The 15,351-nt window shown below is 38.6% G+C and overlaps 1 protein-coding gene across 1 annotated transcript in view; it reads right to left on the bottom strand.

The window, feature by feature from the left end:
• The window catches only part of kcnk10a (potassium channel, subfamily K, member 10a), a 36,314-nt gene that overhangs the window by 16,341 nt on the left and 4,622 nt on the right, over positions 1-15,351 (bottom strand). The gene's annotated exons all lie outside the window — the stretch shown is intronic.

Below are 15,351 nucleotides of genomic sequence, written 5' to 3'. Positions count from 1 at the left end.
ATTTATATAACACATTTTTATGTTGCTTTTAGCTTTGCAACCTAAACACATAAAAAGGCCTCATTAGCGCACATGCCTGAAGGAATCATCTTTCTAATTGAATTGCAAACAATAAAATACATATAATTAGTGAAATGAGGCTGCAGCAACGAACATTGGCACACTTATTCCGCTTTATAAACTTTGTGACATATGCATGCCAGAAGATGATCAAAAGTAGGTTTTACTGTAACCAGTTTAAAGTGACAATCCATAGGTTTTTTGATAAAAATGTGTAATTGCGTAAATGTGTGTTTCTGTGTTTAACATTGTGTTAATGAGCAGATAAAGACTGAGTTTGCCATTCTGATATCTCCATGTTCACAGTAGCTCATGTATCAGTGTCATTGGTAGTGATAATGATGCTCAGGTAACCAGGAAATGGCCAGAAACAGTTCCTGGGGCCTACCAGACACCCTGTTTTTAGACAGACTATATTTAGCTTTCCAGAAATTGTTGTTGAAGAATATGGATGGAATTTATTATAATATTTTGTTCCCTCCGTCCTGAGTAATACTACTGCTTTCAATTTAAAAGGAAAAAAAATCTTAAGGACTGCTGCTTTAAACACAGTTATTTATCCATGTTACATTTTACCCATCAACTTGTGCTCTTTTCTCCAATAATGCTCAGATATTTTTTCTCTTTTGTCTCTCTTGTCTCTCTCTCTCTGTGTCTTTTCCCAGCTTTGCAGTGTTAAAAGCTGTTTTCTCAGCCACTGGTAGCTGAAGGTAAGATAAATCTTAGCACTAATGCCAGTCTGAGCAGACTGCTCTCTGAACCCTGCTGGAGTTCATAAACCCTCCAAAACCTGGAGCAGCCCCAGCCGTATTAACCCACTTCTCCTCATATCAGAAGGAATTATCATTCTTATTGAATTACGGTGCAGATGATAAAAGAGGATTGTGTAACGCTACACAGTGGGCCAATATCTCATGGAGGCAGTATCTGTATTCCACTGTACATCGCTAATTCCACTGATTAATGAAAAAGTCATTGATGCAGCAAATGCGCTGTGGTGTTGAGATGATGGCAGATTTCCCTCCCCAGTTTTATGTTCTTCAGCACAATCTGCTCGTAGTTATTGCTGCCGTGCGCACCCTAATAGACTGAAATAGCAGATCAGCTGTTTTCTGCAACTTCTACAGATATTGTCCACCTGTTCACCATCTTTCTCCTCACCATCAACTTTAAGCTGCAGGGTTGCTGTGACAACAAAAAACTCAGCACTTGTTTTTTTTTCCTGTCAAACTGGAAAAGTTTAAAGATGCAGTTGCAGAATTTGTGGGGTGTAATATACACCCTGTATATATATACAGTGCCTGTCAAAAGTTTGGACACACCTTCTCATTTAATGTTTTTAATTATTTTATCCTACATTGTAAATGAATACTAAAGTCATTTAGACTATGTAGGAATAAATAAGGAATGATGCAGTAACTTAAAAGTGTTAAACAAACCAAAATACTGAAAATGTGAAGAATTTAGTTGCTCTTATCTGTGGAGCTGTTAACTTGTGGTTTCTGAGCCTGGTAACTCTAATTAACTTATCCTGTGAAACAGAGGTAACTCTTGGTCTTTCTTTTTTGAGGTGGTCCTTATGAGAGCCAGTTTCATCATAATGACAGATGTCCCAAGACGCATGGAAGTTGGAGGAATGATGACCTGATGTCCACAAGTCAGATAAAATCTAGAATCTAGAATCAGATAGAATCTAGAACAAGAGGCCAAAGAGTAAACAAAAATGTGCACACAGGTGACACAGACATTTTTCCCCAATCGCATGTGGTAAAGAAAGGGAGAGGGAGAGAAATGCACTCCCCTCATGTATATATTCAAAAAGTTCATGTAAAACAGAGAGCGTTCTGATTGGCCTGTTCTCTGCAAAGAGTCTGTGAGTCAGCCAATCAGTTATTAGTGTAGGCGGGCAGTGTTTTTTCTTTTCTTTCCCTCCTGGACGGGATACGTTCTGGCTCCCATTAAAACTAATTTCACCTCTGACTACTCTAAAGTATATCCGTGCCTATAAAATAAAGATTAAAGGTAACAACAAACCAATGATCCCAGTTCTGACCACAGTACCTGCGCATTCATTGGTCATCCCAACAATCACTGAAGACAGCAAAAAAATTGATATTGCATTGATGATAGAGCATACCCTTGACCTTTTTGAAAATTGTTTTAAAGGCAATGGGCTTTCCTGGTTGTTTGATACAGTCTTGCAGGAAGGCAAAACATCAGCACAGCATGAGGTACTTTTCCAAAGACATGCAACTAATTGCTTTTCCTATTTTCCTGCTTTACTCATTATATTACAAGAGATGACAGTGTAAAGATTTTTTTTTTGTCTTTTGTCATGTTCACAAATACTGCTCTTATGTCAACCCCAGCTTTGATTTGATAAATTCCAAACCTACTCCCTCCTCATCTTTAACCTACACCAATGTAACTTCTAATTTACTATTTTACCTAATTAGTTTCAAGTTTTGTAGATTAAATTTCTTAATTTTATTAATTTAACTTCTTAAAAGCTGTAAGCAGTTTACTGTGCAACTGTGTCTCAGGGGGACGGGTTGGAATTAGTTAGAACACATACAGAGATTATAGTCACACTCCCTGAGTCATAGTCAGACCACACACACTCACACACCACAGCTCTGAATCACAGCTCACAGCTATATTAATTAACTGAGACACTCATGGTGAAACTGCCGCCCTGCATGATCCCTTTACCTGCCTTCGTCATGCTGCTTGCTTTATTATATATAGAAATCTGTATTTCTGAGTCGCCTGTCTATTTACACTGACAATTCTGTCCAGTTACTGACAGTCATGATCATTACCACTTATCACAGTGCACTCGGAGGAAAGTGCAATGAGTTGTTTCTGATACATCAGCTCACAGGTGTCTCCTGCTGATCGACATCCCCATTGGAATGATGTGGGGAGAGAATGCCATCTACCTACCCAAAGAGAGCAAGGCAGCCGATGGAAAGCTACATCAACAGGATTCGAACCGGGGATCATTCCTGGAACATTATTTCTATAATGTTACAGGCTAACCTTCGTCGTTGAACGTTCTTGTATCATTCTCTTAGCTGGGATGATGGTCAGTGATTTTGTGAGTCTCACTCACAAGAAAACACCTCACAGCTTATCCAAGTGTAATAGTTTTCAAGCCACCACCTGAGGAAATATTTTATGGTCAGTTTTATATACTGCTGTCCCATGACTTTGTGAGTGTACAGTATGTTAACAATGGCACGCATTAACTACAGTAATTCTGCAGTCAGTTCTTTAGAAGCTATTGAAGTGAGATTGTAAGCAAGCTGACTACATTTATAAATGTACAGCAGTTAAACTACAATATCATGCAGTTCTTGTCTACATAAGTTTGTTAACTCATTTTTCTATTATCTTGCAGTTCTTTTACAGTGTTTTAAGTTGGAATAACAGCAAGGTTTAACTGCTGGTTAGCTCTGGAGATGCCTCTCTGACTCAAGGCCATAATCATTATTGGTTTTCATAATTTAAAGCTATGCGTCATTATTTTTACTCACTTGTAAAGAAACAAAAACACACTGTGGTTATTAATTTTCCCACAGCATTCCCCAAGTAATAATAAGACGCTTTGTACTTGGCTGACTAATTCTGCCACGCCCTGACTCTTACAGATTCAGTCTCAGAAGCACTTATTGAATAATTGATTCAGCAACAGCTGAGCTGAAGACTTCATTTACTCTCTCACTGCTTTAAACAGCTAATTACCACTGCATATATCAGAGAAGCATCTGCTACTGTACTGGGGAAAGCAGTGGACGGGACACACCATTAAAAAACAATCTCTACTCTACTTAAAATGATGAAATTGTCATTGAATTTCTTGCACAAAAAAAATCTAGTTCAAGGCCAGATTGTGCTGGTAGCTGCATGTCTTTGATAATCATTGTGGTTGAAAATCTGGTCATGTAGGTAAAATCAAACCCAATGCTTCTGTATAGATGGCTAACCAGCTCTTTACCAGACAGCACAAAAACAACAGATATGGTGTACAAATTTGATAACACTAATCAACTTTTCCATAATGGAAACAATACCAATGAGTGTTACTGATATTCCCCTTTAAAAACTTAAAACATGTTCTTGTTTTTTGTTATTTTTTCATAGATTTTTCCCAATACTTTGCACTTCCAGCCATCCCTCTTTGTAGTAGGACTGGGAAGGTGAAGCTCTACCATATCTTTTTAAACTGCTACTACTACAACTCCACTGGAGCTTAAAATGCTTGGAGGAGAACACTGCTAACTGCTGATTATTAGTTATATAGATATAACATTCAAAACGTCTGGAATCAAGCTGAGGTACAGAGGCCAATAATGCTCTGTATTCCTAATCCTAAAATATTAGACTAATAATTTTAACACAATTCAGAAATTTTGTTCTATTTGTTTTTCTATTTTATTATTAAAAGTTATCAATTTATAGAACTAACTTGCAAAAAAAAATAACTTTCACTGTTTTTTACTACTTTTTTTCTAAGTAGAGAAACATAGTACCTTCCCGAAGAAAAAAAGGCCAGTTATGCTCTCACATAAATTGCTGTGGGTGTGTAGTTTTTATATGATTAAAAAAAAAACAATATGGTTAAAAATTCATTAAAATGCATCATCACACCACTTTTTTGTGCCTTTTTCAAAGAGCAACTCCCATAAGAGTGTAGACAAAGAAGAGCAATGCTCTTCAGGAAGGTTCTTGGCTGGCCACGCTGACAGCAGTGAATATTTACTGTGTTGAGGCCTGTGGCTGGGATGAAGGTGGCTCCTGCAGTTTTTCTTCGTCTTTCTTGCGGCCACTGGATGGAGATTTGTGCTTGTCAGGTTTTATTGATATAGTGCGTCTCTGCGAGGCTAACGCTATTCTTTCCTCCGCTTCAGAGTGTTAGCACTGATTGGAAATTGATCTGCCGCATGATGCCGCCATGTTTACTCAGATAAATGACGTCTGGCAGTAAGAAAATAAATAAACCTAGCTAGGGTTTCAGGCCAGTGTGATGAATTGACCGCGTGCTGGAGCATTACATTATAACAGCTCACAGCAACCAACAGTGGCATCCTTGACTTCCTATTTATTATTTTGGCCGCGAGCACCAGATATGAATTGTTCTGAAGTGCTTGTGGGGGCAGGTTGTTTTTGTTCTGATTTAAAAATAAAAATTGGTTTCTGATGTATCCAAATGTGTCAGTGTGTCTAATACTGTAGAGCAGTGCGTCATTTTGTTGTTTCTTTTGCTCGTTCGGCACTGCTGCATGTGCTTTGTTCTTCCTCAGCTGCAGCAAGGAGTCTTACAGCATTGAGTTCAATAACTGGCAGGTCAGAGAACTTGGGCGCTAAACCATCTATTTTACGAGGAGCCACAAGGAGCCAAATCTTATTTACCACCTCACCAGATTACTGTCTCAATCTTTATCTTTCTTACCACCTCACCAGAGTACTGTCTCAATCTTTATCTTTCTTACCACCTCACTAGATTACTGTCTCAATCTTAATCTTTCTCACCACCTCACCAGATTACTGTCTCAGTTTTAATCTTCCTCACCATCTCACCAGAATACTGTCGTAATCTTAATCTTCTTTACCACCTCACCAGAATACTGTCTCAATCTTAATCTTCCTCACCAGATTACTGTCTCAATCGTGATATTCTCACCACCTCACAATCTTAATCTTATTTACCACCTCACCAGATTACTGTCTCAGTCTTAATCTTCTCCACCACCTCACCAGAATACTGTCTCGATCTTAATCTTCTTCACCACCTCAACATATTACTGTCTCAATCTTAATCTTCTTCACCACCTCACCAGAATACTGTCTCAATCTTTATCTTTCTCACCACCTCACCAGATTACTGTCTCAGTCTTAATCTTCCTCACTACCTCAACAGATTACTGTCTCAATCTTAATCTTCTTTTCCACCTCACCAGAATACTGTCTTAATCTTAATCTTCTTTACCACCTCACCAGATTACTGTCTCAATCTTAATCTTCCTCACCACCTCACCAGATTACTGTCTCAGTCTTAATCTTCTCCACCACCTCACCAGAATACTGTCTCAATCTTAATCTTCTTTACCACCTCACCAGATTACTGTCTTAATCTTAATCTTCTTTACCACCTCACCAGAATATTGTCTCAATCTTAATCTTCTTCACCACTTCACCAGAATGCTGTCTCAATCTTAATCTTCTTCACCACCTCACCAGATTACTGTCTCAGTCTTAATCTTCCTCACTACCTCAACAGATTACTGTCTCAATCTTAATCTTCTTTTCCACCTCACCAGAATACTGTCTTAATCTTAATCTTCTTTACCACCTCACCAGATTACTGTCTCAATCTTAATCTTCCTCACCACCTCACCAGATTACTGTCTCAGTCTTAATCTTCTCCACCACCTCACCAGAATACTGTCTCAATCTTAATCTTCTTTACCACCTCACCAGATTACTGTCTTAATCTTAATCTTCTTTACCACCTCACCAGAATATTGTCTCAATCTTAATCTTCTTCACCACTTCACCAGAATGCTGTCTCAATCTTAATCTTCTTCACCACCTCACCAGATTACTGTCTCAGTCTTAATCTTTCTTACCACCTCACCAGAATACTGTCTCAGTTTTTCCCCCTTTACCAAAATATTGTCTCAATCCTAATCTTTATCACCTCACCACTGCTGCATGTGCTTTGTTCTTCCTCAGCTGCAGCAAGGAGTCTTACAGCATTGAGTTCAATAACTGGCAGGTCAGAGAACTTGGGCGCTAAGCCATCTATTTTACGAGGAGCCACAAGCACTGGAGCCTGAAAAGCATAGAGCCAGCAAAACAGGCTGCTGCTGAAACTTGAGGCAGAAAATAGGCTCTTACAAGCACAGTCAGAACCAGCGACTGCACCACGCCAAGCAGTAGATAGTGAGATTTCACTCCTCAGGGTTAGATGTCTTCCACCTTTTTCTAATTACCACGAAGTGAAGAGGGATGTCATGCTGGGTTTGTGTAAATGCTGTCCCCCCACAGTGGATACTCTCTCGATTTTTAACTGATAGGCATGGAGCACCACAACACATTAATCAACACATCCATAAATAAAACAGCTGCCTTCCAATCCTAACTGCTAAATGTGAAACTTTGGCATTAGATCAAAAGCTTTCCCCTGTCACAAGTGTCTGCCATCCAGCCAAGAGAGGGGGAGACAAAAATCAATATCTGCCTTACAGGAATCAAGCTATCATTTCCACTGCACTTCAATCTGTTGCTCAAGTCTGTTGCTCAAGTCCATTAAATATCAGAGAGATGTTTATGTTCACCAGAATACTGTCTCAATCTTAATCTTCCTCACCAGAATACTGTCTAAATCTTAATCTTCCTCACCAGAATACTGTCTCAATCTTAATCTTCCTCACCAGAATACTGTCTAAATCTTAATCTTCCTCACCAGATTACTGTCTCAATCGTAATATTTCTCACCACCTCTCAATCTTAATCTTCTTCACCACCTCAACAGATTACTGTCTCAATCTTAATATTCTCACCACCTCACCAGAATACTATCTCAGTTTTTACCCCCTTTACCAAAATACTGTCTCAATCCTATTCTTTATCACCTCACCAGATTACTCTCTCAATTCTTATCTTTACCACCTCACCGGAATACTGTCTCAATTTTTTCCACCTCATAGAATACTGTCCCAATCTTAATCTTCCTCACCACCTCATCAGAATACTGTCTCAGTCTAAATCTTCTTTACCATCTAATCAGCATACTGTCTCAATCTTAATCTTTCTCACCACTTCACCAGATTATGTCTTAGTCTTAATCTTCCTCACCACCTCACCAGAATACTGTCTTAATCTTAATCTTCTTTACCACCTCACCAGAATACTGTCTCAATCTTAATCTTCCTCACCAGATTACTGTCTTAATCGTGATATTCTCACCACCTCACAATCTTAATCTTATTTACCACCTCACCAGATTACTGTCTCAGTCTTAATCTTCTCCACCAACTCACCAGAATACTGTCTCAATCTTTATCTTTCTCACCACCTCACCGGAATACTGTCTCAGTCTAAATATTCTTTACCATCTCATCAGCATACTGTCTCAATCTTTATCTTCCTCACCACCTCCCCAGAATACTGTCTCAATCTTAATCTTCCTCACCACCTCACCAGAATACTGTCTCAATTTTAATCTTCTTCACTTCACCACCTCACCAGAATATTGTCTTAATCTTCCTCACCACCTCACCAGAATACTGTCTCAATTTTAATCTTCTTCACCACCTCACCAGAATATTTTCTCAATCTTAATCTTACTCACCACCTCACCAGAATACTGTCTCAGTTTAAATCTTCTTTACCATCTCACCAGCATACTGTCTCAATCTTAATCTTCCTCACCAGATTACTGTCTCAATCGTGATATTTCTCACCACCTCACAATCTTAATCTTATTTACCACAGATTACTGTCTCAGTCTTAATCTTCCTCACCACCTCAGAATACTGTCTCAATCTTAATCTTCCTCACCACCTCACCAGAATACTGTCTCAATCTTAATCTTCTTTACCACCTCACCAGATTACTGTCTCAGTCTTAATCTTTTCCACCACCTCACCAGAATATTGTCTCAATCTTAATTGTCTTCACCACCTCAACAGATTACTGTCTCAATCTTAATATTCCTCACCACCTCAGCAGAATACTGTCTCAATCTTAATCTTTACCCCCTTTACGAAAATATTGTCTCAATCCTAATCTTTATCACCTCACCAGATTACTATCTGAATTCTTATCTTTACCACCTCACCAGAATACTGTCTCAATCTTTTCCACCTTATAGAATACTGTCTCAATCTTTATCTTTCTTACCACCTCACCAGATTACTGTCTCAATCTTAATCTTCCTCACCACCTCAACAGAATACTCTCTGAGTCTTAATCTTTCTCACCACCTCACCAGAATACTGTCTCAATCTTAATATTCCTCACCACCTCAACATATTACTGTCTCAATCTTAATCTTCTTTTCCACCTCACCAGAATACTGTCTCAGTCTTAATCTTCCTCACCACCTCACCAGAATACTGTCTTAATCTTAATCTCCTTTACCACCTCACCAGAATACTGTCTTAATCTTAATCTTCTTTGCCACCTCACCAGAATATTGTCTCAATCTTAATCTTCTTCACCACCTCACCAGAATACTATCTCAGTTTTTACCCCCTTTACCAAAATATTGTCTCAATCCTAATCTTTATCACCTCACCAGATTACTCTCTGAATTCTTATCTTTACCACCTCACCGGAATACTGTCTCAATTTTTCCACCTCATAGAATACTGTCTCAATCTTTATCTTTCTTACCACCTCACCAGATTACTGTCTCAATCTTAATCTTCCTCACCACCTCAACAGAATACTGTCTGAGTCTTAATCTTTCTCACCACCTCACCAGAATACTGTCTCAATCTTAATATTCCTCACCACCTCAACATATTACTGTCTCAATCTTAATCTTCTTTTCCACCTCACCAGAATACTGTCTCAATCTTAATATTCCTCACCACCTCAACATATTACTGTCTCAATCTTAATCTTCTTTACCACCTCACCAGAATATTGTCTCAATCTTAATCTTCTTCACCACCTCACCAGAATACTATCTCAGTTTTTACCCCCTTTACCAAAATATTGTCTCAATCCTAATCTTTATCACCTCACCAGATTACTCTCTGAATTCTTATCTTTACCACCTCACCGGAATACTGTCTCAATTTTTTCCACCTCATAGAATACTGTCCCAATCTTAATCTTCCTCACCACCTCATCAGAATACTGTCTCAGTCTAAATCTTCTTTACCATCTCATCAGCATACTGTCTCAATCTTAATCTTTCTCACGACTTCACCAGACTATGTCTTAGTCTTAATCTTCCTCACCACCTCACCAGAATACTGTCTTAATCTTAATCTTCTTTACCACCTCACCAGAATACTGTCTCAATCTTAATCTTCCTCACCAGATTACTGTCTCAATCGTGATATTCTCACCACCTCACAATCTTAATCTTATTTACCACCTCACCAGATTACTGTCTCAGTCTTAATCTTCTCCACCAACTCACCAGAATACTGTCTCAGTCTTTATCTTTCTCACCACCTCACCGGAATACTGTCAAAATATTTTCCACCTCATAGAATACTGTCCCAATCTTAATCTTCTCCACCACCTCACCAGAATACTGTCTCAATTTTAATCTTCTTCACTTCACCACCTCACCAGAATATTGTCTCAATCTTCCTCACCACCTCACCAGAATACTGTCTCAATTTTAATCGTCTTCACCACCTCACCAGAATATTGTCTCAATCTTAATCTTACTCACCACCTCACCAGAATACTGTCTCAGTCTAAATCTTCTTTACCATCTCACCAGCATACTGTCTCAATCTTAATCTTCCTCACCACCTCACCAGAGTACTGTCTCAATCGTGATATTTCTCACCACCTCACAATCTTAATCTTATTTACCACAGATTACTGTCTCAGTCTTAATCTTCCTCACCACCTCAGATTACTGTCTCAGTCTTAATCTTCTCCACCACCTCACCAGAATACTGTCTCAATCTTAATCTTCTTTACCACCTCACCAGAATACTGTATTAATCTTAATCTTCTTTACCACCTCACCAGAATACTGTCTCAATCTTAATCTTCTTTACCACCTCACCAGAATACTGTCTTAATCTTCTTTACCACCTCACCAGAATACTGTCTCAATCTTAATCTTCCTCCCCACCTCACCAGATTACTGTCTCAGTCTTAATCTTTTCCACCACCTCACCAGAATATTGTCTCAATCTCAATTGTCTTCACCACCTCAACAGATTACTGTCTCAATCTTAATATTCCTCACCACCTCAGCAGAATACTGTCTCAATCTTAATCTTTACCCCCTTTACCAAAATATTGTCTCAATCCTAATCTTTATCACCTCACCAGATTACTCTCTGAATTCTTATCTTTACCACCTCACCAGAATACTGTCTCAATCTTTTCCACCTTATAGAATACTGTCCCAATCTTAATCTTCCTCACCACCTCACCAGAATACTGTCTCAGTCTAAATCTTCTTTACCATCTCACCAGCATACTGTCTCAATCTTAATCTTCCTCACCGCCTCACCAGAGTACTGTCTCAATCTTTATCTTTCTTACCACCTCACCAGATTACTGTCTCAATCTTAATCTTCCTCACCACCTCAACAGAATACTGTCTGAGTCTTAATCTTTCTCACCACCTCACCAGAATACTGTCTCAATCTTAATATTCCTCACCACCTCAACATATTACTGTCTCAATCTTAATCTTCTTTTCCACCTCACCAGAATACTGTCTTAGTCTTAATCTTCCTCACCACCTCACCAGAATACTGTCTTAATCTTAATCTTCTTTACCACCTCACCAGAATATTGTCTCAATCTTAATCTTCTTCACCACCTCACCAGAATACTATCTCAGTTTTTACCCCTTTACCAAAATATTGTCTCAATCCTAATCTTTATCACCTCACCAGATTACTCTCTGAATTCTTATCTTTACCACCTCACCAGAATACTGTCTCAATCTTTTCCACCTTATAGAATACTGTCCCAATCTTAATCTTCCTCACCACCTCATCAGAATACTGTCTCAGTCTAAATCTTCTTTACCATCTAATCAGCATACTGTCTCAATCTTAATCTTTCTCACCACTTCACCGGATTATGTCTTAGTCTTAATCTTCCTCACCACCTCACCAGAATACTGTCTCAGTCTTAATCTTCTTTACCACCTCAACAGATTACTGTCTCAGTCTTAATATTCCTCACCACCTCAACAGATTACTGTCTCAGTCTTAATCTTCTTCACCACCTCAACAGATTACTGTCTCAATCTCAATCTTCTTCACCACCTCAACAGATTACTGTCTCAGTCTTAATATTCCTCACCACCTCAACAGATTACTGTCTCAATCTTAATCTTCTCCACCACCTCACCAGAGTACTGTCTCAATCTTAATCTTCTTTGCCACCTCACCAGAATACTGTATTAATCTTAATCTTCTTTACCACCTCACCAGAATACTGTCTCAATCTTAATCTTCTTTACCACCTCACCAGAATACTGTCTTAATCTTCTTTACCACCTCACCAGAATACTGTCTCAATCTTAATCTTCCTCCCCACCTCACCAGATTACTGTCTCAGTCTTAATCTTTTCCACCACCTCACCAGAATATTGTCTCAATCTCAATTGTCTTCACCACCTCAACAGATTACTGTCTCAATCTTAATATTCCTCACCACCTCAGCAGAATACTGTCTCAATCTTAATCTTTACCCCCTTTACCAAAATATTGTCTCAATCCTAATCTTTATCACCTCACCAGATTACTCTCTGAATTCTTATCTTTACCACCTCACCAGAATACTGTCTCAATCTTTTCCACCTTATAGAATACTGTCCCAATCTTAATCTTCCTCACCACCTCACCAGAATACTGTCTCAGTCTAAATCTTCTTTACCATCTCACCAGCATACTGTCTCAATCTTAATCTTCCTCACCGCCTCACCAGAGTACTGTCTCAATCTTTATCTTTCTTACCACCTCACCAGATTACTGTCTCAATCTTAATCTTCTTTTCCACCTCACCAGAATACTGTCTCAGTCTTAATCTTCCTCACCACCTCACCAGAATACTGTCTTAATCTTAATCTTCTTTACCACCTCACCAGAATACTGTCTTAATCTTAATCTTCTTTACCACCTCACCAGAATATTGTCTCAATCTTAATCTTCTTCACCACCTCACCAGAATACTATCTCAGTTTTTACCCCTTTACCAAAATATTGTCTCAATCCTAATCTTTATCACCTCACCAGATTACTCTCTGAATTCTTATCTTTACCACCTCACCAGAATACTGTCTCAATCTTTTCCACCTTATAGAATACTGTCCCAATCTTAATCTTCCTCACCACCTCATCAGAATACTGTCTCAGTCTAAATCTTCTTTACCATCTAATCAGCATACTGTCTCAATCTTAATCTTTCTCACCACTTCACCAGATTATGTCTTAGTCTTAATCTTCCTCACCACCTCACCAGAATACTGTCTCAGTCTTAATCTTCTTTACCACCTCAACAGATTACTGTCTCAGTCTTAATATTCCTCACCACCTCAACAGATTACTGTCTCAGTCTTAATCTTCTTCACCACCTCAACAGATTACTGTCTCAATCTTCTTCACCACCTCAACAGATTACTGTCTCAGTCTTAATATTCCTCACCACCTCAACAGACTACTGTCTCAGTCTTAATCTTCTTCACCACCTCAACAGATTACTGTCTCAATCTCAATCTTCTTCACCACCTCAACAGATTACTGTCTCAATCTTAATCTTCTTAACCACCTCAACAGATTACTGTCTCAGTCTTAATCTTCCTTACCACCTCACCAGAATACTGTCTCAGTTTTTACCCCCTTTACAAAAATACTGTCTCAATCCTAATCTTTATCACCTCACCAGATTACTCTATGAATTCTTATCTTTACCACCTCACCAGAATACTGTCTCAATCTTTTCCACCTCATAGAATACTGTCACAATCTTAATCTTTCTCACCACCTCACCAGAATACTGTCTCAGTCTAAGTCTTCTTTACCATCTCACCAGCATACTGTCTCAATCTTAATCTTCCTCACCACCTCACCAGAATACTGTTTCAATCTTAATATTCCCCACCATCTCACCAGATTACTATCTCAATCTTTATCTTTATCACCTCACAAGAATACTGCCTCAATCTTAATCTTCCTCACCATTTCACTAGATTACTGTCTCGATCTTAATCTTCTTCAACATCTCACCAGATTACTGTCTCAATCTATATCTTCTTCACCACCTCAACAGATTAATGTCTCAATCTAAATCTTCTTTACCACCTCACCAGAATACTGTTTCAGTCTTAATCTTTACAACCTCACCGGCATACTGTCTCAATCTTGACTGCCTGGCCAAATACACTGACTTGACCACCTCACCAGCATACTGTCTCAGTATATACAACCTCACCATTACATTACACTACATAGCATTTCATTTAAAGCAACTTACAAATACTGATATACAATTGCAATAGAGGACATTAAAGTTTAAAATTAAAACAGCATTCTCAGGGTCTTCTTAATAATTTCAACCTCACCAGAATACTGTCTTATCTTTACCAGCTCACCAGAATACTGCCTCAATATTCTCTGCCTGACCAAAATACACTTGCTCAGTCTTGAATGCCAGAGAAAACCCCACCTCCTCAATATTAAATGACTGGAAAAATACACACTGCTTTAATGTTGGCCATGTGACCAATCACACATACTTACAGTCTACCACCAATATAAAACACATTCTTAACCACTTTTAGAAAAATAAGATTGAACACACTGTTTGTTCACCTCAACTACCAAGTCAAAAACTCTAAACCAAAACCAGTACATCTTCACCAGCCATCATAAAAACATACTACTACTTGAACAGTTTGACCAAAACAATACATATACCTCAACAAAAAGACTCAACACAACATCTGCCTGAAATTCAGACCAAAAAAAACTGCCTCTTCCTCAAAAATAAGACCAAAATACTACATATCTACCCCTAAAAAAAACAAACACACTTCCTTTGCCTCAAAATTCATACCAAAAACACCATCTCTGTTTCAGCAAACCAAAATCACTGAATCACTATCAACAGGCTCATCACACTCCCTTAACCTTCTGGCCAAATATATTCCCTATACCTTAGCAGTCAAACTGAAATCATTGTTTTAACATTACACTTCCTTTACCATAGTTTTTAAAGTCTTCTACTCCACAACACTTCTTTTACACTTATTTTTAACTGCAGCCTCATTTGGTGTGGATAACTGTCTGGGTCAAGCTCAGATGAGTGCCAGATCAATGAGCCGCTTATGTTACCCTGGATCTGAGATCCCAGAGGGGTCTAACAAGATTCCTCCACCATTACCTCGAAGCAGGGGTGAATTACACTCAGTGTAGGGGTGTAAGTCTCTGACCTTATTATAATTAAATTAGAAAACAATTCAAGGCATCATGGAAGTTTATGTTTTACACCATTGAAAACATTAGTTCAGTGCAGTCCAAAAAGTATGCTAAGGAATATCTGACTGTAGAAACTACTTTG

This window comes from Astyanax mexicanus, chromosome 1 (genome assembly GCF_023375975.1).
Source record: "Astyanax mexicanus isolate ESR-SI-001 chromosome 1, AstMex3_surface, whole genome shotgun sequence".
Taxonomy (NCBI): domain Eukaryota; kingdom Metazoa; phylum Chordata; class Actinopteri; order Characiformes; family Acestrorhamphidae; genus Astyanax; species Astyanax mexicanus.
The sequence above is the reverse complement of the archived record's forward strand: the minus strand, read 5'-3'. Positions and strand labels throughout refer to the sequence as shown.